This window comes from Bactrocera oleae, chromosome 2, assembly GCF_042242935.1.
Source record: "Bactrocera oleae isolate idBacOlea1 chromosome 2, idBacOlea1, whole genome shotgun sequence".
In the NCBI taxonomy this organism is placed as follows: Eukaryota; Metazoa; Arthropoda; class Insecta; order Diptera; family Tephritidae; genus Bactrocera; species Bactrocera oleae.
The window spans coordinates 41,114,694-41,140,538 of record NC_091536.1 but is presented as its reverse complement, the minus strand read 5'-3'; the positions used below and the strand labels follow the sequence as shown (position 1 = coordinate 41,140,538).

The window sequence follows — 25,845 nt, the reverse complement described above, 5'->3', positions numbered from 1 at the left end:
TCAATTTTTACTCAAGTTAGAGCTTGCACGGACGGACGGACAGACGGACGGACGGACAGACAGTCACCTGGATTTCAACTCGTCTCTTCATCCTGATCATTTATATATATATAACCCTATATCTAACTCGATTAATTTTAGGTGATACAAACAACCGTCAGGTGAACAAAACTATTATACTCTGTAGCAACAGGTTGCGAGAGTATAAAAAAGAAATAAAACAAGTAAGGAAGGGCTAAGTTCGGATGTAACCGAACATTTTATACTCTCGCAAAGTCAAATAGTATACTCGTTTGAGATTTCTTTGTGGATTGGCTGATATTTTCGGTAGAAGGTCAACTATAGGCACTGGGGTCCACATATTTAGTACTTAGGGGCTTAAACAGTTTTTTACAAACCTCTGGAAAGGCATGGTTAACCGGAAAGAAAGAAATTTGGTTGCGGTTCTACAAATAAGACAGATTCAACGTCTTGGTTCGATTTAGACAATTTTTGGCCACAAGGTGGCATACTTTAATCGCATTATTCACGCAAAGTTTTATCCCGATACAGTCATTGTTGCCTGATTTGCATAGTGGAAAGTGAAATAATCAGATGGAATTTAAAATGGTGTTATATAGAAAGTAGGCGTGGTTGTAGTCCGATTTCGCCCATTTTTGCACTGTGACATAGAAACATGAAAAGAACGTTATGCACCGAATTTGGTTGAAATCGGTTAAGCAGATCTCAAGATATGGGTTTTCACCTAAAAGTGGGCTGTGCCACGCCCACTGTCTAATTTTGAACGCGGTTCCTATAAAGTCATCTTATACCATCTCAGAGATAAAATTTAATGTCTCTGGCGTGTTTAGTGCTTGATTTATCGCGCTTTTAGTAGTTTTTAACAGTACCGTTATATGGGGAGTGGGCGGAGTTGCCACCCGATTTCAACTATTTTCACACCGTCAATAGAAGTGCTAAAAACATTTGCTTCCAATGAATTTTGTTATTATAGCATAAGCGGTTTAGGAGATATGCACATTAAACCTATTAGAGGCGGGACCACGCCCACTTATAAAAAAAAAAATTTTAACTGCAGATGCCCCTCCGTAATGTGATCCTGCGTACTAAATAACAGTCTTGTATCTTATTGCGGAGCTTAGTTATGGCAAGTTATTTGTTTTTGATTAATGGCGTTTTGTGGGCGTGGCAGTGGTCCGATTACGCCCATCTGCAATACCAACCGTCTCACGGTACCATGAAACATGTCTACCAAGTTTCATCAAGATATCTCAATTTTTACTCAAGTTAGAGCTTGCACTGACGGACGGACAGACGGACGGACGGACAGACAGTCACCTGGATTTCAACTCGTCTCTTCATCCTGATCATTTATATATATATAACCCTATATCTTACTCGATTAATTTTAGGTGATACAAACAACCGTCAGGTGAACAAAACTATTATACTCTGTAGCAACAGGTTGCGAGAGTATAAAAATAGTTTATAAAACAAATAACAATAAGTAAATCTTTAAACTATTATTATGTATAACAAACATATAACGAGAATATTTAACTAAATCACTATATAAATTTTGACCTCCTAAAAATTCTGATCAGCCTTGATCAAATGACTTACAAACTCTACCTCCTAAAATCAAAGAGTGATTAATAATTCCGTAAGTAGAGATATAAGGCATAAACCACATTGAACCAAAAAAGTAACTTATCAAATAATTATGTAAAGACTTATTAAAATAAAATAGAGAAACACTTGAAATTAAATAACCCGATACTCCCCCTACAACACAAACAAATAAAGTTAATAACTTCAAAATATTAGGTAAACAAACTATATAGGGAGTAGGAAAAATTAATCAACTTAATATTCTTCCTCCAATAATTCTCATAACTAATAAACCTCTCATGCCCCGCAACATAATCCAACCCTCATCACTAAGCATATTTAAAGAACACCAATTTAACTCCCCAGTTATAGAATAATACACCAACCGAAAAGAATAACAAACCGTTAAACCAGTAGAAAAAAAATATAAAAAAAAAGAAAATATGTTAATATATCTTAAAGAAACAATTTCTAAAATTAAATCCTTAGAATAAAATCCAGCTAAAAAAGGCATCCCGCATAAAGCTAAATTAGCCACATTAAAACACCCAGAAGTCAAAGGCATATAAACACCCAATCGCCCCATTAAACGAATATCTTGAGAATCATTCATATTATGAATAATTGCCCCAGCACACATAAACAACAAGGCCTTAAACAACGCATGAGTCAACAAATGAAAAAAAGCAAGTTTATAAAACCTTATAGATAAAATTCTCATTATTAAACCTAATTGTCTAAGGGTAGATAAAGCAATAATCTTCTTCAAGTCAAATTCAAAATTAGCTCCTAACCCCGCCATAAATATAGTTAACCCAGACAATAATAAAAGCAAATCCGCGAACCATCTACCACTTAATAAAATATTAAATCGAATTAATAAATAAACCCCCGCAGTCACCAACGTAGAAGAATGAACTAAAGCAGAAACAGGGGTGGGAGCAGCTATAGCAGCTGGCAATCAAGATGAAAAAGGAATCTGAGCTCTCTTAGTTATAGCAGCTAATATAATTAATCTTCCAATAATTTCTATCTCCACACTATACTTTATAGTTTCTAAATAAAAGATATAATTTCATCTTCCATAATTTAATATCCAAGCAATTGCCAACAAAAAAGCCACATCCCCAATTCGATTAGATAAAGCTGTTAATATACCAGCATTATACGATTTAATATTTTGAAAATAAATAACCAAACAATAAGAAACCAATCCCAACCCGTCTCACCCCAACAAAATTCTAATTAAATTAGGGCTAATAATCAACAATATTATAGATAACACAAATATAAGCACTAATATAATAAAACGATTAATATTTATATCCCCAGCCATATACTCCCTTCTATAATAAATTACTAACGAAGCAATTAATAAAACAAAAGATATAAATAATAATCTCATTCAATCAAATAAAAAGGTCATTACAATTCTAACAGAATTTAAACTAACAACCTCTCACTCTAAAAATAAAGAATAATCATTTAACAAAAAAAAAATACTAAAAAAAAATTTTTTCTAATTATAATTAAAACTAAAAATCGAATTCTACAAATTGATAAATACTTCACGATCTAAAATTATTAGCTCATATCATTGACACCACAAATCAATATTTTAAATAAACTATTTAAATTTAAAGTCAAACCAAACAAATATCTCTTTTTAAAATCAACAAGTTTAAAGGAAATCAATGAAGAAATAACAATAAATATTCACGAATCTTACCACCGCTAAATGAATAAATGCCCGAAAATCCCCTACCGTGTTGACTATAAGCATATAAATACAAAGTATAAGCAGCTCTAAAAAAAGATAACAAAGATAAAGAAATCATAGTAACTCAAGATCAACTAATGATTCTATTTAATAAAGAAATTTCACCTAATAAATTCAAAGAAGGCGGAGCAGCCATATTACAAGCACTTAACAAAAACCACCACAAAGTCATTGAAGGCATAAAATTGAATAGCCCCCTATTAATTAATAAACTTCGACTTCCTAATCGCTCATAAGTAATATTAGCCAAACAAAACAACCCTGACGAACATAAACCATGAGCAATTATTAAAGTATAAGAACCGCAAAGCCCTCAATAAGTTAAAGTTATTAAACCCCCTAAAACAATGCCTATGTGAGCAACAGAAGAATAAGCAATTAAAGCCTTTAAATCAGTTTGACATAAACAAACTAATCTAATTAAAACTCCCCCAACTAAACTAATTCTTACCCATAAATAATTATACCTAATTCCTCTTAACTGTAAAAAAGAAAAAACACGCAACAGCCCGTAACCTCCTAATTTTAACATAATTCCCGCTAAAATCATTGATCCAGAAACCGGGGCCTCTACATGAGCCTTAGGTAATCATAAATGAACTAAAAATATAGGTATTTTAACTAAAAAGGCTAAAATTAAAGATAAATAAAGCAAATCATAATTAAATATATAATTACTTAATAAATAAAAATCCATTGTATTTAAACTATTATATAAAAAAAAAATCCCAACCAATATAGGAAGAGAAACCAACAAAGTATAAAATAATAAATACACTCCCGCCTGAAGACGCTCAGGTTGAAACCCCCACCCCAAAATTAAAAATAAAGTGGGAATTAATCATATTTCAAAAAATAAATAAAATATAAATAAATTCATTCTTCTAAAATTTAAGACCAAAAACAACAACAAAATTAAAACATTAAATAAAAATAAATTTTTATAGTTATCATACTTATAAACAGATTCACTAGCTGTAAGCATAAGTGTACAAATTCAAAATCTCAATAAAATCAACCCATAAGAAATAACATCAAACCCTAAAAAATATGAAATATAATATTTACAAAATAATTAGTACAATAACTTAAAACAACAAAAATAAAAACTACAATAAATAATAAATTTTGAACCATTCAAAATAAACCATTTATAAAACAAATAGGACTAATACAAATTATTATAAAAATTAATTTTAACATTGTAAAACATTAAATGACTGAAAATAATCATTTCCATGTGTGCGAATTATAGAAACTAAAATAGAAAGACCTAAAGCACCTTCACATACTCTAAAAGTTAAAAACATTATGCTAAAAAATCTTCTATAATCCATTAAATTCAAATAAATAAACAAAAGAAAAAATAAATTCAACACTATATACTCCAATCTCAAAAGCATTGACAACAAATGTTTACGATTAGAAACAAAAATAAACCCCCCTATCAAAAATAAAAAACAGGGCAATCCTCAATATAATCTTATTAACATTAGTTTTAATAGTTTAATTAAAACACTGGTCTTGTAAACCAAAAATAAGTTTCAGGCTTTTAAAACTTCAAGAGAAAAGAAATAACTTTATCAATAATCCCCAAAATTAATATTTTAATTAAACTACCTCTTGAAATTATACAATTCTTTTTATATTCTTCCACATTAATTTCAATATTTATTTTTATTCAAATAAACCACCCCTTAGCTATAGGATTAATACTATTAGTTCAAACCTTACAAATTTGTTTATACTACTTATAATACTTCTCGTATGTCGGTCAGTGAGTATTAAATTTTTTTTTATATATAAAATTGCTTCAAAATATGTTCTCTATGCTCGAGTATAGCTGAGCAATGTAAAAATTAATATCTTTCTCTATCCCCAATATATATATGATTTCCGTCTTTCCTCTTGACTTTAAACCGTTCCGGTTGATCAAAATGTGATATTTTAATATAATTAAGTGGATAAGTTTTCTTAAAAATTATGAATTAGAATGAAAATAGTATATACCTTGATCTAAACCTCACACCTTCATATAATGAATTCCGTTTCTCTGGTTGACGTTTTCCGCACAAGCTTATAATATAAAATTTAGCAACTTTAGTCGAGTTAATATCACATTCATATTTATGTATATCTCACTTCAAGATGCTTTTTGTTTTTTTTTTAATATAATTTTCGCTGACCCAAACTTAAATATAGCAATAAAACTGAGACTAAGTTTATGGCCTTTAATATAAGTCAAGAAGATACCAAATTTGATTGTAATTTAATAACCATTTCATTTCATATTGGATGTTTAATTCTTTCTCAACTTTGCCACACCTGAAGGAATTTCCTGGCCTTTGATTCTTGCGAATTACAAGATTATAAAATTCTTCGTTCCCCCCTAGTACCCATTATCGGGTATATATTGACCCTAGCTCCAACATACTTTATGTAAAAAATTCAAACTTCCGTTTGGCTTTATATAAACGTAAAATATTAGATATACAATAGTTTTATGCCGAAAATGTGTGAAATCGATCCACGAATTTCCCCAGCATACATGTACTACTTGGTATAATCTTATGGTATAATTTGTTTCGTTAATTTTATAATTTAATGAAATTAAATGGACAGTTTTTCTTAAAAATAATGTGGTTTATCGCTGCATATGAATGAAATAGGTCTAGACCTTTGTTTAAACTTTACAACCCTAATATACTGATTTCCGCTCCTTTCGTACAACAGCAACCTCATATACCACACATATTAAATCTAACCCCTTTGGTTCAGTTTATATCACATAAACCATGTTTGAGTTAAATAGCTTCTTTTTGTTAAAGTTAACATTTCGGAGAAAAATAGATCTATCTAAAATAGTAAATCTATGATCAATAACATAAGTTAATAAGTTACCAAATAATAATTAAATAATGAATGTTGAATTCTTTCGCAACATTTTTATACTTTCGCAACATGTTGCAACAGAGTATAGTTATGTTCACCAAACGGTTGTTTGCATCACCTTCTTCTAATATTTGGTGATAATCAGTGGATAAGTATACTTTCTCAGCCATCATGTTGAACTTATAACAAAATATACCAGACAACAATGTAAAAAAGTTTCTTAGAGTGCTGGACTTTGTATAGAGCAAAAATATCTTTCTAGAAAAATCGCGTGAGATAAATATTAGTAGTGTAGTATCAAAAGGGATAAAGATCCTTTTTATGTGGTAATAGATAAACTGCGACCCATCGGTTAAAATGCTATTATCTATTATTTCAGTTTTGCGACACATTTTAATATGAAGGTCATGAGGTGAACTGTAAACTCAAGAAAATTACATTTAAGTAATTTTTGGGATTTACCCAGCGCTGTTGGCAGCTTATGAAAGGTTTAGATATTAAGACAGAAATAGGAAAATCTACATAACTGCTCTACATACAAGGATGTGTATACCATACTTAATTATATGAAAGCTATTGTTAATTTAGCCTTCATAAGCAGACCCTTCAAAATAGATACCATAGATCCCTGTTTTAAAAAGCGTTAGACAAAAGCAATTTACGGAGGGGTTTTCCGAGCACTTAATTATAATACAATGAAATAAACTGCTAATTATTAAAATATAAATATAACTAAATAATCTGTGTTATTATGTTAGTGAATATCTATGTAATATATAGGTATACAAAAGTACGTAAGCTGTGTGTACAAAAATATACCATAATAATAAAACTAGTATACTCTGTAGCAACATGTTGCAAGAGTATAATAAATATCAGTACACTGTGTTTGTAGTTTCACACTAGATTTCTTGACCAGTAAAGTGCTGTATTCAAACTAATTTCGGTGTATTAGTTATATAGTGTTTAAATTATTGTTATATACAGTGGCAAGCAAAACCGTATTATATAAGTGGTTAAGTACTGTTTAAATGAGCTAAGCCTCAGTACCACCACTCTCTCCGGTAACAACTGGAGCACCCTAATGCAACACACCACACCAGAGAACAATCACAGGTTCTCACCACTCGATGAAAACACACCATAACACGGCACCTGCCCTCACATCATCATTCGTTTTCGTCTACGGGCATGTGCGCCACATCATTCGATACGGAACCCCACCGCACGCGTCTAACTCGAGCAGGCATCTTTTCACGTTTTTCCGGATACACCGGCGATTGGACCGACACGTCACATCGTTTCGTCAAAGCAATCCCGCATATCTTTCGATATTTGTAATAATTGTGTTACTTAATAATATTGTAATTATGCGAAAATAAATATAAATAATTATATAAATACCTGGAGATTTTCCTTAACATATTCAGTGCGGTAGTGAGTGGAATATAACATTTGAAATATATTAATGAGTTTTCCAATAAATTGGGTCCCCAATTTATTTATGGTCTTTCGAGTCTAAACGAAAGGCACTATAATTTACGTCCAAGACACAAAATTTGGTGACAAAAAACAAAAAGTTTAAACACACACCTAGCAAAGATACAGTGAAGTGAAGTGTAGTGGAAAACAAAATAATATACATAAACATATACAAAACTACTAAGGAAGAGTGCAGTGACTCATAAATATATATATAAAACAAATATATATATAAACAAAGCGCAGTGCAGTACTTTAAAAATATCCATACCCATATATATACATTTTATATAAAGAAAAAGTGCGTGTAGCCCAAAACATAAAGACAATAACAAATACAAAGGGTTTAAACAAACAAAAATTCACACAAACATATACATATTATATAAAGAAAAAGTGCGTGTAGCCCAAAACATAAAGACAATAACAAATACAAAAGGGTTTAAACAAACAAAAATTCACACAAACGGGCGCGAAATACTAAAGTACCTAAATACAACAAAATAAATAAAAACAACTTAAACGGGCGCGAATTTAAAACAAACGATAATAAACAAAAACAACAATCACTAAACCCAAGCACAACTGGAAGCGGAGAAAAAGGAATACACACACGTACATACATATACATTATCCCCTCAAAAAACCCTTGAGGCAGCATAAAGTGAGTCGTATTGTTTCCTATTATTTTATTTTATCGTGCATATATGTACTTATGCAAAAATTACAGTTTTATATATATAGAACCTGTAATAACAAATACGTTTACCAAAAAAAAAACGGTTACCAAACTGTCTCAGTTTCGAGTTTTTTTTTGCGGGAAAAACCGAACACAGTCTGGTATAACATATATTTCAAAAAACATACTTTTATATTAAAACAAAAACAAAAATTAATATTACCTTATTGCCTAACTACAAGCTTACCTTTGTGTATTCAAACACACCAATTAACAAACACAAAAAACAAATTCAGGTATATACTTGCACATTTCTCCCACAATACCCCTTATGTTAAAAAAAAAAACAAAAAACAATAAGCAGGATGGCATAAACTAAGTAAGCAAAGGCACAAATATAAAGCAAAATTCTAATATAAAAACCAAAAGGAAGAAAACAAACAAAAGCATACATATGTATATGCATATTTGCTTACATCTTCTACCTATATATATTTTTGATATACATATTTACATACCAAAACATAATTGTACATAAATACAAAGTGCATACGGGAACATACCTGCACATTATTTACTTCGCTTTCGCACTCTTTTTGAACATACATATTTATACATGCGGCATATAATCCATGTCTATGCTTATATACCCTATATAAATTGGGTCAATTACATATTGAAAATTTACAATATAAAAAGTTGTAAAATTACATGAAAAATAAAACAATAAACGTTGTGGTAAAATTAACACTACTACAATTGCTTGTAGATATTAAAAAATTTAAAATAATAAATAACTTATTAAAAACAAAAATAAACATTTTTTCAAAGTCCACATTGGCATACATCCCGCAATACCCCTTGTTAGAAACAAGCAGGATTGCGTACAAAAAAAAACTAAAAGCACATTGATATCTTCAACGAGCTCTCAATTGTATTAGAAAATAAACATACATACGCACAAACAATCCATGCATACTTAAGTACATATTGTATTGATCTCTTCAACGAGCTCCCAATTTCACGAGCACATAAATATATACTAACAAGTCCGTGTATTAGGGTGTACCTAAATACATTAACATAAGGACATACAAATTATTATTGAATTAAAAGTGCGATTTTTATCAATTAAATTAAAATTAGCAATATATTCAAAATAAAACCACAACAAAATCATATCGCAAGTAAATTCAGTTTACACTGAAAAAATTAATAAAAGGTTATATATTAATAATTCATTGAAACATTATATAAATAACATAACAAAAATGGTTAATGGCGACAAAAGTCAAACTACACCTGTAGGAGCTACACGCCCAAAACATGTTGCCAAATTCATTTCTGAGAGTGACAGATTAACACGATACTGCACTCGATTTTCATCTTCACCGATTCAAGACATCTCTGAATCGTTATTGGAAATAAAAAAACAAAATATTGACAATTCTTGGACTCGTCTCCAAACGAAAACTGCTTAGACCAGTACGAAGAAATAAAAGCTATGATTTCTGATTAATTAAAGCTAATAAAAGCAATTGCACCTACTCCACATCAGCGAGTAGAGCTGCCACAAGTACAAAATCAAGAGGCAAGTTCAGGCATCCATCTCGAGGTGCCCACATGTGACAAATAAATATTTTATGGAGGTTATGAAGAATGGCCGTCCTTCCGGGATATGTTCACTGCCGTATACATCAACCATCCAAAATTATCAAAAGCGCAAAAATTGTATCACCTCCGATACAAAACTAAAGGCAGGCGTCATAGTCAAACAGTTCGCACTAAATGACGACAATTTCAATTTGGCTTTGGAAGCTCTAAAATCAAGATATGAAAATTAAAGAATATTGGTCGATAACCAAGTAACGACACTAATAAACTTGCCTAAGATTCAAAAAGAAACCAGGGAAGAGTGTATAAGACTACAATCCACTGTTTCAAACTGTTTGTCGGTTTTATCGGCACAATGGTAAACATATGCACTGCCGCATTGCCAGAAAAATCGTTACTTTTATGGGAACAATCGCTTTCATCACGAAAGAAATGCCCATTCATTTGTTTCATTTGTTGCTACAATGAAAGACTTTCTAACTACCCAGTACGAAATCGCTGTAAGGGTAGAGAAAAAGCTAATTAAAACAAAAATTGTACAACACGACCTAAAAAGAAGCTTCAATAGACTCCAAGCTAGTAGCAAAAATAAATTAAACAGAAGCTTCTACAAATCTCAATCGTTCATATACGAACAGAACAATCATACGTCATGCGAACTATGCGCGAGAGGGCATAAACTACAATGTTGCGAGAAATTCAAAAAATTAAAAATTATAGGAAGAAACGATTTCGTGAGATCAAAAAAAGTATGTAAAAATTGCTTGTCACATGCGCATACATATAAAAATTGCGAAGCAAATTCAATTGATTATAGTGTCACAAAAGACACCACTCAATGCTTCATTACAGCAAATTTCCCATATCACCCCAAAGAAGCGCTTTTACAAAGAGAACCAAAGGTTTAGTTTCAACTGCAAATCCCGAAGACCAAAATACCGGAAATTGCCAAATGACACCATGCTGCTCAAAGGCACAAAACACTCAAACGCTACACAGCGAACTACAAAATAGGGTATTACTACCCACAGCAGTCATCTCCATCGAACATCGAGGAGATCTCTCCAAACTTAGAGCCCTAATAGACCAAGGATCACAACGATCCTTCATAGCGTCAAAATAGGCTATATCTGCCAACAAAACTAGCCAATTTTGAAATCACGGGAATGGGCAGAAGAGTAGTCCAAAACTCAAACAAAATCTGTCCCATTACCCTAACTTCCCCCAAAGCGGATAAGCGCTTTAAGGCAGAAGCTATTGTCTTACCGCAACTTACAAATATGCTTCCAAGCTATCATATAAATAGCAAGTATTGGTAAAAGGTTTCACACCTAAAGCTAGCAGATCCCAACTACAACACCCCCGCTCAAATATACATTCTATTAGGCAGCGATCTCATACCTCAGATAATACTCGAGGGTGTTGAGAAAATTTCAAACAAACTATTGGCACAAAATATCTCAATTCACAATTGAAAAAATTTTGGGAGTTAGAAGAACTTCCCCACATTTCAATTACAACCCCAGAAGATCAGTATTGTGAACACTTCTACAAAGCCACAACTACTCGATCAAATAATGGCCGCTACGTCGTACGACTACCACCAAAGCCACAATCTTAGAACACTCTACAAATTGGCACAAAAAATCATGTCAGAGTTGCTTTTGACAACCCCAGTGTTAAAAACACAAATATCTATAATTCAACCAAATCATCGAGATATATTACTAAGTATTCAAAAAGAAAATTTGTTGTACACTAATTTAATAATAATTAAAAATACAGGGGATCCAATGGAATGCGATATCTGATCAGCTTTCATATCCTACTGAATCAATATCCGCATTATCCGCAATAACATATTTGACCCCACAGGATGGCTTTCGCCAATTATGATACAAGCGAAAATCCTAATTCTTCTTCACTTAGAAAAATTGTCACAATCCTCAAACAATCTTAACGATATCCGAATCTACCGATTCTTGGCCACAATCGCCCACTTCCTTACATAGTATCGTCCGCAACATATTATATGAGTAATTGTCATAGAAAGTCCAAAAATCGACACTTCTCTTACTATAGTGCCTCATAGTTGCCTAAATTTTCATAATCAAATACAATTCAAAATTAAAGTTAAGAAATCACCATACTTGCAATGTGATACAGAGACGCACCCAGACTTACAAAAGCAAAGGTCGCACTTATCGCATCTATCTAAGCGCTCATCATACGGGTTATGGGAAACACTTGTAAAAGTTGCAAGTCTCACTTCAAAAAAGTGAGCGAAAATCACAAATCTCACTCTCGCAAGATCCCTCTTCAAATGTTTTCAAAGGAGCATTCATTCTGGCCATATATGAGCCAGGCGTGGAGTCGCTATCCTCATAAGCCGATAATAAAGAGATTGCAAATAATTGCTGATAATACAGAAAAGGCAAATCATAAACAATCGATACAAGAAAAAAATCGTAAATACAATCACTACTTATTGTATTGCCAACTATAAAACCAAAAAAATTGTCAGAATATAGTTGCGTATCTCAAGTCTATACCAAACTAAAAATCGCAAGCAAAACCACTTGTTCTTGTTAAGTTGATTAAAACCAAAATTGCTTCTTACAGCTAATATTCGCGCCCTCGGCTACTCCATCAACAGTACGCCGAAATACATTCAACAGCACATATGTGTAATACTATGCAAAATATTCGCCTAGGGGGCCCAGGATGTTTAAATGAGCTAAGCCTCAGTGCCACCACTCTCTCCGGAAACAACTGGCACACCCTAATGGAACACACCACACCAGAGAACAATCACAGGTTCTCACCACTCGATGAAAACACACCATAACACGGCACCTGTACATCTAACAAAAAGGACGGGATCATCGCCCTCACATCATCATTCGTTTTCGTCTACGGGCCTGTGCGCCACATCATTCGATACGGTACCCCACCGCACGCGTCTAACTCGAGCAGGCATCTTTTCACGTTTTTCCGGATACACCGGCGATTGGACCGACACGTCCCATCGTTTCGTCAAAGTAATCCCGTATATCTTTCGATATCAGTTTGTAATAATTGTGTTACTTGATAATATTGTAATTATGCGAAAATAAATATAAATAACAATATAAATACCTGGAGATTTTGCTTAACATATTCAGTGCGGTAGTGAGTGGAACATAACATTTGAAATATATTGATGAGTTTTCCAATAAATTGGGTCCCCAATTTATTCAAGTACTCTTCAGAATAGAAGACGTATGAGAGTTCTTCGTGTAAACTCTATATATAGAGATAGTGAGCAGTCACAAGATACTGTAAGTCACGCTAATCGTAGATTAGATTCCGATGTACGTCTGTCCGAACAAATTATCAATACAAATCAACATAGAACCAGGCGGTAAAATCTCGAGGTACAGTCTTTTGAACAAAATTTAAATACTGTTCATCATAAGGCAAGCCGTCTAAGTCCTAAAATCCGCTCTGAAGAGCTAATAAGAAATACTCGAGGTCATAGACCTCGGCGCGAGGACCCCGAGGTTCGATCTGTTGAGCAAGTTGTAAATACTGTTCAACATAGAACACGGCGGTAAGATCCATCAATTCGCTCTGAAGAGTAAATAAGAAATACTCGAGGTCATTGATCTCGGCTCGAAGATCCCAAGGTTCGATCCGTTGAGCAAGTTGTAAATACTGTTCAACATAAAACAAGGCGGCAAGATCCACAAATTCGCTCAGAAGGTCAAATAAGAAATACTCGAGGTCATAGATCTCGTCGCGAAGAACCCGAGGTTTAATCTGTTGAGCAAATGAGAAATACTCGCGGTCATAGATCTCGGCGCGAAGACCCCGAGGTTCGATCTGTTCAACAAATGAAAAATACTATTCAACATAGAACAAGGCGGCAAGATCCACTAATTCGCTCTGAAGAGCAAATAAGAAATACTCGAGGTCGTAGGTCTCGTCGAGAAAATCCCGAGGTACGTTATGATGAGCAAAGTAGGAACACTAGGGATCATAGAGAATTTCGCGCAAGAAATCCTGGGTATAGGAATTAAGAGCGCATTCATGATCAAATGCGAAGAGAACATGCAAGAAGAAGTCCTGAAATAAGGAGACAGGAGCGTGATAGAGAAACACGACGTCGACAGCTTAGTAGGAGGGGATTGAGGGCAGAAATTTTGAATCAGAGACGTCTTAGACAAGGTCAAGTTCGCCTTCGTAGAGATAACCGACTCAATAGACAAATTGAAAACCAAAGGCAGTCCCAACGAATCCGATTAACGAGAGAAAATAATGTTATAGAAACTGATAATAGTGGCAATTTAACAGATTTCAAAAACATTTATTTCCAAAATATAAACAAGGGCCCTACTGAAATATGTATTTGCTGCGGCGGCTTATGGTTTTCACACCAAGTTCGCAAATTTAATTTCGAAACTACTGCGCAAGGTCACCCAAATGGTATACTCGTTTGCGATTTCTTTGTGGATTGACTGATATTTTCGGTAGAAGGTCAACTATAGGTACTGGGGTTCATATATTATATTTAGTATTTAGGGGCTTGAACAGTTTTGGTTCGATTTAGACAATTTTTGGTCAAAAGGTGGCATACATTAAATGCATCATTCGCGCAAAGTTTTACCCCGATACAATCATTGTTGTTTGATTTGCATACTGAAAAGTGAAAGAATCAGTTGGAATTGAAAATGGTGTTATATGGGAAATAGGCGTGGTTGTAATCCGATTTCGCCTATTTTCGCACTATAACATAGAAATATGAGAAGAATGGCATGCACCAAACTTGGTTGAAATCGGTTAAGCAGATCCCAATATATGGGTTTTCTCCTAAAAGTGCCACGCCCACTGTCTTATTTTGAACGCGGTTCCTACAAAATCATCTCATACCATCCCAGAGATAAAATTTAATGTCTCTGGCGTGTTTAGTGCTTGATTTATCGCGCTTTTAGTAGTTTTTAACAGTACCGTTATATGGGGAGTGGGCGGAGTTGCCACCCGATTTCACCCGTTTTTAAACTGTAGATAGAGGTTCTAAAAACATTTGCTTCCAGGGGCGGGACCACGCACACTTTAAAAAAAAAATGTATTATAGCATTAACGGTTTAGGAGCTAGCACATTAAATTATTAAAAAAAAAAATTTAACTGCAGATGCCCCTCCCTATTTTGATCCTGTATACCACATAAGAGTCTTGTATCTTGTTGTGGAGCTTAGTTATTGCAATTTATTTGTTTATGAATATTGGCGTTTTGTGGGCGTGGCAGTGGTCCGATTACGCCCATCTGCAATACCAACCGTTTCACGGTACCAAGAAACATGTCTACCAAGTTTCATAAAGATGTCTCAATTTTTACTCAAGTTAGAGCTTGCACGGACGGACAGACGGACGGACAGACAATCACCCGGATTTCAACGCGTCTCTTCATCCTGATCATTTATATATACATAACCCTATATCTAACTCTATTAGTTTTAGGTGATACAAACAACCGTTAGGTGATCAAAACTATTATACGCTGTAGCAACAGGTTGCGAGAGTATAAAAAAGAAAACAGTTTTACAGAATTAATTATTTGTATGTTTTAGAAAAAGTCGTACAAAATTTTCAGAAAAAAAATGTTCCTGAAATTAGTTTGATTTATAAGAAATGTTAAACAAGTCATTTTGACACCCCTTGGTAGTTGTAGTGTTAACTTTGTTTAAGACGGCTCTTATTCAAAATTTCTTCTTTCGTACCCCTCCTACTAAGCTGTCAACGTTGTGTTTCTCTATCACGCTCCTCTCTCCTTATTTCAGGATTTCTTCATGCATGTTCTCTTTTCATTTGATCACGAATGCGCTCTTAATTCCTATACTCAGGATTTCTTGCGCGAAATTCTCTATGATCCCTACTGTTCCTACTTTGCTCATCATAACGTACCTCGAAATTTTTTCAACGAATTCTATGATCTCGAGCATTTCTTATTTGCTCTTCAGAGCGAATTCGGGGATCTCGCTGCCTTGTTCTATGTTGAACAGTATTTACAACTTGCTCAACAGATCGAACCTTGTGATTTTCGCGCCGAAATCTATGTACCCGAGTATTTCTGCTTTGCTCTTCAGAGCGGATTTTTTGGATTTAGACGTCTTGCCCTAAGTTTAACAGTATTTAAATTTTGCTCAAAAGACCGTACCTCGAGATATGCCCGCCTGGTTCTATGTTGATTTGTATTGATAATTTGTTCGGATTGACGTACATCGGAATCTAATCTACAATTAACGTGACTTACAGTATCTTGTGACTGCTCACTATCTCTATATAAAGAGTTAGGTTAGGTTAGGTTAGGAGGTCGATCCCAGAAGGGATCCCACTTGGACAGCTTAAGACGCCAGTCCGTTGTGATACCTACAAACTACTATAATCCGGATCAAAAGACCCTTACAAGTCGACAAGACGTCTTGTGCTGACTACATACTTGTTAAGACGGCCAATATCCATTTCGGATAAGTATTCAGGTCCGCCAAACGTGTGATTTCCGAGATATTTAAATCGCAGCCTAGCGAATGCCGGACATTGGAGGAGAAAGTGCTGGGATGATTCCACCTCGCCCTCCTCCATACAACTTTGGCAACTGGCATCGGGTAGTACACCAAGCCGTACCGCATGAGTGCCCATTGGACAGTGTCCAGTGAGAACTCCTACAATAGCGGCAAGATGCACTTTGCTCAGGGCGAGAAGTTCCGCCGACCTCCTGCGATCCACTCTTGGCCAGAAGCATCTCGCGGTCGCACAGGACCTAGTCGTCGACCAGCGTCTGCTGAGTGCACGCGAGGTCCATTGATCCAACGTTAGAGCGCAAGACGCTAACGGAGATCCAACCCGATCCCATTCCGATGTGATCATCGCAGTTTCCAGCGATTCCGCTGTGACCAGGCACCCAAACGAGCACAGACACTCCTTGACTAGCATTGATTGCACGGTACGCGCGCTCAAAGCTAGTATTGCTGTCCTACTATCAGAGTGATAGCAGCCACTTCCGCCTGAAAAACACTACAGTGATCCGGTAGCCTGAAGCTAAGACTGACGGAGAGCTCCTTGCAGAAAACCCCCCCTCCAACCTTCCCTCCTAGAGTCGATCCATCCGTAAAAAAGTTCACCGCGCCTCTTCTCCAACGGCTTCTTCCCATCCACATGTCCCTCGTTGGAATATGAGCGGAGAAGGAACCGCCTCGAGTGGCTTCAGTGACGCAGTGATCTATATTTTCCGGGATGCCGCTGAAGGAGGAAAGAATTTCGGAGTGAACTTGTTCGGACCTCTTCAAAAGCCCAGCTTCCCTGAGCCTTAGAGCACACTTCGCGGCAATGCACCTACCGGCAATGCCCACAGGTGCTATGTTTAAAATAGCATTAAGAGCTAGTGTCGGTGTGGTCCGCAGTGCACCGGAGATTCCGATGAGCGCCGCTCTTTGGACTCTTTCAAGCTTTTTAGCCAGTGTGGATCTCTCGAGCGCCCTACACTAGACGAACACACCATAGAACAGTATTGGCTTAACTACGGTTTCGTAGAGCCAGAACACCACCTTAGGTGAGAGTCACCACCTTTTCCCAATAGCCCCTTTGCAGCAGTATCAGGCGACCGAAGCCTTCTTAACTCTCTCCTTAATATTTGGCCTCCAGGAAAGTTTTCTGTCGAGGATGAGCCCTAGGTATTTCACTTTCTCAGCAGGTTGAAGAAGTGAACCCCCGAAAAAGGGGAGAGGCACATTTGGTATCTTATACCTCCTAGTGAATAAAACCAATTCGGTTTTACTTGGGTTGACGGCTAGGCCGCTTCTATTCGCCCAGCTAGATACCACGTTCAGATACCCCTCGGTGACCTCGTAAACGGTGTTCAGGAACTTTCCCTTAACCATAAGAACCACATCATCAGCGTATGCTGTCACCCGACAGCCTTGCGTCTCGAGTTCTATAAGTAGGTCGTTAACCACCATTATCCAGAGCAGTGGGGAGAGTACTCCCCCTTGCGGAGTTCCTCTATTCACTTTTCTGGTAGCCTTGGCACCACCCCACTCCGCTGCAACAGTTCTGTCGCAAAGAAGACTAAAAATAAGGTGCTTGAGGTTAGATTCCACCTCAAACTTTTCGAGGGCTTTAACCACTGGTTGCACATTGTTGAAGGCCCCCTCGATGTCGAGGAAGGTGCCCACAGCAAATTCCTTGTGCTTGAGAGCTATCTCCAGCCATGACACTACATCATGCAAAGCAGTATCGACTGACTTGCCTTGGATATATGCATGTTGCGCCCGTAGCAGTTTACCCCTCGGTATTCTGCTCCTAATGTACAGATACAGAAGCCTCTCCAGTGTTTTTAACAGAAACGAGGGTAGGCTGATGGGTCTGAAATCTTTTGCACAGACGTGAGAGCTTTTGCCGGCCTTCGGAATGAAAGCAACCTTAACCTGTCTCCAGACCTTTGGGACATGGCCTAATCTGACGCAGTTCGCGTAGATGGGGGCAGCCAGCTCAATGACATCTTGATCGTACGCTGTAACTGCGCTGGAATAATGCCATCGGGCCCCGGGGACTTAAAGGCTTGAAGGATTTCAACGCCAAAGTAAGGTGACGATCGTCCAGAAGGTCCAAGAAGGCTGTACAGCCCTCCTGCAGCTCCCCCAGTGACACTTCTTCAGCAGAGTGATTTAGTGGAAAATGAGCATCCAGGAGTAGTTTCAACGACTCCTCGCTACTCGTTGTCCAACTACTATCTGCATTTTTTAGATACCCCACTGGAGTAGGATTTTTTGCAAGAATGCGCCTGAATCATGAGGACTCATGACAGCCATCTACACTACCGCAGAAGGCTCTCCACGAAACTCTCTTGGCTTTCTTCAACTCGGACTTGTAAATGGCCAGTCCGGCCTTGTACAACGCCCAGTCGTCGCTAGAGCCGCTTTTACGGGCTTTGTTGAAAAGTCTTCTGCTCGAAGATCTGATCTCCGTTAGCTCCGAAGTCCACCAAGGGGGTTTCCCTTTGATTTTCTGAGTTCTCAGAGGACAGGAGCTGTCAAGAGTAGTTCTACTAACAGAGCTGAAAATCTCGACGAGCTCATCCGGGCGTGAATCTTTTAAGCTGAAACCAATATATCTATGATCCGAGAATGAATGGTCGTCTAGAACCCTCCATTCCAAAATCTAGGGAGCGATTTCCCTAGAGGCTAGCGTAATGTCAAGGACTTCCGCCCTGCTAGCAGTAACAAGAGTAGGGCTGTTCCCCCTGTTACATATAGAGAGATCTACACTACAAATAAAGTCAAAAAGTGACTCACCTCTTGTGTTAATGTCCGAGCTCCCCCAGACGGTGTGCCTTGAATTTGCATCCGAGCCTATTAAGACTCCGGCCCCTTTGCGCCTGGCCTCTGCCAGAGCTCTTCTCAGCAGGTACGGAGGTGGCTCCACCTCGTCGTCGTGCGGCATGTGGGCTGAGACAAGCCAGAGTTCTCCAGCGCTGTCCTCCAGTCTAGCAGCGACGACATCCTCGTTGCTAAAATTATGTAAAAGAAAAACGTTAAGTTCGTTTCTGATCAACAAGCAGGCTCTGGTTCTACCTGTACTGTTTGCCGCCAGGAGCTTGTGGCTCTTTGTCCTTAGACCAGAGATACCGTTACTGCTCAGCCACGGTTCCTGGATAAGGACAACGTCGGCTTCGTCCCGTCCTAGACGAAGCACTAGATCGGCGGAGGCCGCCTTTGAGTGCTGGAGGTTAATTTGGAGGATCCTCATCCTCAAAACTCCTCTTCAGCAGTGCGAGTTCCGCACCTTCCTCCGTACTATCGACCCCAGCAGCCTCGAACAGACGGTCGAGACTGAAGACGGATCCATCATCGACTGACGATCCGCCCCCCGTGCTCACCGTATCCGAGAGGATGGGGTCGATGTCCATTTTAGAGTGGGTCGCTCTCCCACTTTCTTCCACCTCAGCTGGTGGCAACGGGCCATCAGCCCTGGCTTCAACCGGGAGAATCCTGAGGACGACCCTCTCGAAGCCATAGCTTACGGCCCCCTTTGCAATGCTGAGAGTAGCGAGGGACTCCTTATTTAGGAGTATCAGCGCTTGCCGATATGGTTCCTCGGTCCTCTCCAGCCTAACCACCTTCCAGTCCTGGGTGGGAAGAGATGGATTGCAGTACCGCAATATCTCTTCAATTTCGGTCGCGGTAGAGGGTTCGGCCGGAAGCCAGACACGAGCACGAGGTCGCATCGGAAGATCCGATTTGGCCACCGCCTCGAGCCTTGCTCCCTTCCATACTTCCACCACCCTGGCTACCGCCTCCTTATAAAGGAATGCCGACCGTTCGTCAGCACACCTTACAAGTTTGTGTAAGCCGAGATTCCACCCGGCACTTTCACATCTAGGGGGTGGTCCAGGGCTTCCCCTGACCACCTTCATGAACACAGCGGAGATAGCAGCCGCTACCCGCTTCCACTCTTCATGGGAGATGGCTCCATCTCCCCTGCTGCTATCGTATACCCCGAGCTCAATTGAGCTGGCGAGTTTAGCGATTTCGCTAAACATCGGTGCCGCTCTGACTCGAGGCTTCTTGCCGAGGGAGGATTCCCCCTCCTGCGACCTCTGTCGCTTCATCGAGGTGTGGGGTTCGCTCGACCCCCCTTTCCCGTCATTGACGTCGCTTAGCACCCTTTTGGCCCACTCAAGTGTGCTAGCATGCTGATCAGATTTCTGGTCAGCCTGCTTGCCACCGTAACGCTCCAAAATCCTGGTAGCCAGCCGACGGTCCGACTTCAGCTTTTTAGCTGTAGTCTGGCGTTTCCCCCCGGAACCCTTAGCTTTCACTGAGGACCCCGCGCCCCCCATGTACTTAACAGAGGTTCCTCTGCAAGTGCTGGCGATTCCGCCGCGCACTTCTGCCCTGCCTAAGGTGTCAGTCGGCAGATTCCTGCCCACTCCCCCCGCGTTACCGCCCCTAGAGATGGTAAGCCGGTCACCCCCGGAATATTTCTTCTCACCCTTCGGCGGAGACGGTTTCGTCCCCATCGGTGAGGATGCCCCCCAGGGAACTGTCCACTTTTGAAGAGGTCGGTTTCGACCCGCTTCCTCCCTCGTCCTTGGTTAAATTGTTGTTGATTGTGTTCATTGTAATTGGGTCCCCACTCAGAGCCGCTATCCGTCTCCTGGAAAGGTAGTCGCCTTTAAATGGTCCCAAGGTTGTCTCGGTTACGAGGCCAAGGCGAGGGTTGACGCCCTTATGAGGCAGTGCGTTCAGAGCCGACCAGCGCAAAGAAGGAGTCATCTCAACAAACACCTACCACACCAACTTAATGATGACAGGAGGGGTACGTACTCTGAGGCCTGCCGTGGTTTTAACGAGACGGAGGCGGACTTGGTATTAGCCCATCAGCCATTTCTGCAGGGTGTCACCCCTACATACTCAGGTGACAGAATACCACGACCACCAGCCCAGGGTTCAAACCGATCCATCTATGAGTCCAAGCTAAGTCCGTGTCGAGCAAAGGTCAAATCCGTAGGAGTTATAAAGGCCGTGAGGGCCGGAAGTCATTTAGCGTTACACAGGATGCACCGCGTGGAGGCGAACCTGCTCTACATCTAAAGAGTTTGCACGAAGAACTCTCATACGTCTTCTTTTCTCAAGACGACTTAGTAATATAGAATTTCTACTTAATCTAGGCATAATCAATAAATAATAAATGGCTTAATATATAAAATACTTATAGATAATATTATATAATTCCGTCCGTCCGGGTGTGAAAAGTTGGATCCTAGGTTTTGCTCTCTTTCACTGTAAATGAGCCCTTGCTATGACTCCTTTCCTGTTCGGTGTATAGGTACTATGGTATACTGGTGCAGATATGTATATGTGTTTACTCGCCACTGTATATAATAGTTTTAACACTATATACCTAATACACTGAAATTAGTTTGAAGAAAGTACTTTGCTGGTCAGGAAAGCTAGTGTAACTGAAACTACAAACACTGTGTACTGATATTTATTATACTCTTGCAACATGTTGCTACAGAGTATAAAAGTTTTGTTATGGTATATTTTTGTACACACAGATTACGTGCTTTTGTATACCTATATATTACTTAGATCTTCACTAACATAATAATACATAATATTTAGTTATATTTATATTTTAAACATTAGTAGTTTATTTCATTGTATTGAAATTATGTGCTCGGTAAACCCCTCCGTAAATTGCTTTTGTTTAACGCTTTTTAAAACACGGGGATCTATGGTACCTATTTTGAAAGTTTTGCCCATGAAGGCTAAAGTAACAATAACTTACATATAATTAATTATTGTATATACATATGTAGAGCAGGTATGTATATTTTCTTTATTCTGTCACCATTATGACCTTCATTTAAAAATGTGTCGCAAAACTGAACTAATAGACAGCAGCATTTCAACCGATTGGGACGCAGTTTATCTATTACCACATAAAAAGGGTCTTTAGCCCTTTTGATACTACACTATTAATATTTATTTCATGCGATTTTTTCTAGAAAAATATTTGTGCTCTATACAAAGTCTAGCACACTAAGAAACTTTTTTACATTGGTGTCTGGTATATTTTGTTATAAGTTTAACATGATAGCTGAGAAAATATATCTATCCACTGATTATCACCAAATAGAAAATCAGTAAATTAGGATTATAAGGTTTAAGCAAAGGTCTAAACCAATTTCATTCACATGCAGCGATATACCACATTATTTTTAAGAAAAACTGTCCATTTATTGATTTCATTAAATTATCAAATTAACGAAAAAAATTGTATCATAAGTAGTACATGTGAGCTGGGGAAATTCGTGGACCGATTTCACACATTTTCGGCATTAAACTATCGTATATCTAATATTTATGCTTATATAAAGTCAAACGGAAGTTTGAATTTTTTACATAAAATATGTTAGAGCTAGGGTCAATATATCCCCGATAATTGGTATTAGGGCGGAACCCACAGGACGCAAACGTTAGTCATTCTAAGCCGCTTAGCACCCCCTGAGCGCGGCAGAGTAGAATACGCTATCGTATAATAGCTATTCAACGGGAGCGCGGAGAGGCGGAGGACGCTACTGCGGTAAGGAGTAAATGCCTCGCAGTGAGTCGATCCTCTGGCAGTCATTTCACCGTATAAAGGCTGTAAGTCACGCGTGAAGTGGGTAGTGACTTGATCCTCTGACCTGCTACACGCTTGGCATCGCAGCCGCTGCCACTGCCTTCCATAATTCTGCGTGATAGTGACGCGCTAACGGGCCACGCAAACCGCTACTGTGCCATAGTCTATCTTCGGGTGACGCCACTACAACGCGGAAGACACCAAGCGAAGAATGACCGGTCTGTCGGCAATCACCAGACAGTGGTTCGACAGCACCACCGAAAACACCATCGTTGCCGTTTATATATAGCATTATTCTATCCAATGCTTCGCGAATATTTGTGAGCCATTATACATTATCAGCCCTACACCTATTCCGATATGATGTTATGTTAAATGAAGTTCGTCCATAATCTAGCTAGGTACCTGCAATGCCTTGGCGATGTAACTGTCAATTCGATTTTCTGTTGTGGTATTAAAAATGTATTATGGGTTCCACATGGTGCGTCTTAAAAAAATCTGCCTTGCTCAGTAGCAACAATAAGTTTAATCCCCATATGTATACAGAAATTACTATACTCTTACAGTGGCTATGTTTTGTTATTTTTTTTTTTTTAAGTAATAAAATATTCAACTGACACATGAGTTTGAACACATGCTCACCATTTGAAATATTATTTTTGGATTTATTAATTGTATTGACTTTTAACATAAAGAGATAAAAAGTATCCTTTGTCCGTCCTCTGGTTCTATGCTACCTACGACTTTCTATTATACTACAAGAATATATCGGTTTCTAATGTGTTGATGATTTTAATAAGATTCGCTTACGCGAAGTATAATATAAAAATAAAACTAAGTGAGTCTATGGGCCTATAATATAACTTAATACAACGCCAAATTTGATTGTAATCCATTTACGATTTTTGTAAATAATGTTAAACTATGTCGAATTTTTTTAAATTAAAATTGATGTGATTTCGTTTTTACAAACCGAGTGATTTCGATTAAAGTGTTCTGCAAACCGAATGACTGCATTAATTGGAAACAGCTGTTTAAATCAAATGAGATTTGTTTTTAACTGATACGATACTTTATTTTCCAAAAATTTAAATTTTCTCGAATTAACATGAGTACTGCCGTGAGAGTATTGTAAATACTGATTTCAAGTTACAAAGGATTAGAAGTAGACTTTAAGAGAACAAATTAAATCTGTTTAAAGTTGCTTTGCACTATTTTAATACTTTTATAGGTAACACCACATACATTTTAAGACAACAAGAATTTCCCTTTATTTGCAACCGGGAGCACTGTTACGATGCCTTGAAGAAGGACGTTTTCAAATAGTCGTTTTGAAAATGCAGACGCCTAATTAACAAGCACCGTGTCTAAAGTAGCTGACTAATAGAGGTTTCAGAACGGAGATTGTATTGGAAGTGGATTGAATTGAAAATGCGTGACAATGATATGACAAAAACTAAGCAGCATTTCTTAAAAAAATTTGTGATACTTGAAGTGGTTAGTTGTATTCATGGCACGCCCTTCGGATTGTTACTACAGTATCGAAGTGACTATTTAGGTCAGTTACAATCCGTATTTTGTTTCCTAACAAAATTCTTTAACGAAATCTAATATCTTGTTTTGTACTTAAAGAGTAGCAAAATTATGCATAAATACATATATCAGAAAATGTGTAAAACTTTCAATACTAATCAAATTTCACACGTTAGGTTAGATTAGGTAATCAGATTGATATTGGTATATATATTGAGGCGGCTAATATCAACTCCAGTCAATTTACCTGGTTCGTAAGCGGTATGACTACCGGATTGCTTCAACATTATTTAACATAGTAGCTAGATGTTTCCACCTCACCTTCCACCATACAGCTTTGATAGTTTGCGGCCTGCAAAATCTTTAGCCTCATCTCGTAATTACCTATAGGACTATATCCCGTTAGAATTCCTATCATTGCGGTAAGATGAACCTTGCTAAAAGAAAGTAATTCAAGAGACCTCTTATGTTCCCCTTTGGACTAGAACGATCTCGCTGTCGCACAGGTGCTAGTTTTTAACCAACGCTTACTGAGTTTACAGTCCACAAATCTAATGCTAGAATGCAAGAAGCCAACGGAGCACCTATCCAGTCTGATGAGATTGAGGTAAGGTTGTCTGTCCTTTCTTAGCTCATCATCTGTGCAGTTTCGAGCGATTCCACTATGACCAAGCACCCAAAACAATCTGATATGGCAGTAAGTTGATGCTATTGCTAGTGAGGTCAAACACTCCTTGACTAACCTTGACACACACTTTATAAGTTTATTGTTTTTTCATTACATTTAAATACAGTATCCCATGGATAATTGCACAATTTTTTGTTCAATTAGCCAGGGAATCAATTACCCGATTGTCGTTTAACTGAAAAATTAAACAGAAGAACTGATTAGGTTAAAAAAATTCATATGCGCACTTTAAATATTTACTTAGTTTTTAGTAATGATATTTAAATAATATTTTAAACTGTTAACTTAAAATATATGGTGAACAAAAACAAGACAATGCACTTATATATTTGGAGATCATTGTTATAAAAAAAACACTTAAGGAACAAAAACAATTCATATTATTTTATATATGCAGCA

At 37.5% G+C, this 25,845-nt stretch overlaps 1 protein-coding gene and 1 pseudogene across 4 annotated transcripts in view; both read right to left on the bottom strand.

The window, feature by feature from the left end:
* Nucleotides 1-25,845, bottom strand: part of Nepl16 (Neprilysin-like 16) — a 1,095,435-nt gene that overhangs the window by 604,303 nt on the left and 465,287 nt on the right. The window lies entirely within an intron of this gene.
* Nucleotides 19,822-21,637, bottom strand: LOC138855885 (uncharacterized; annotated as a pseudogene).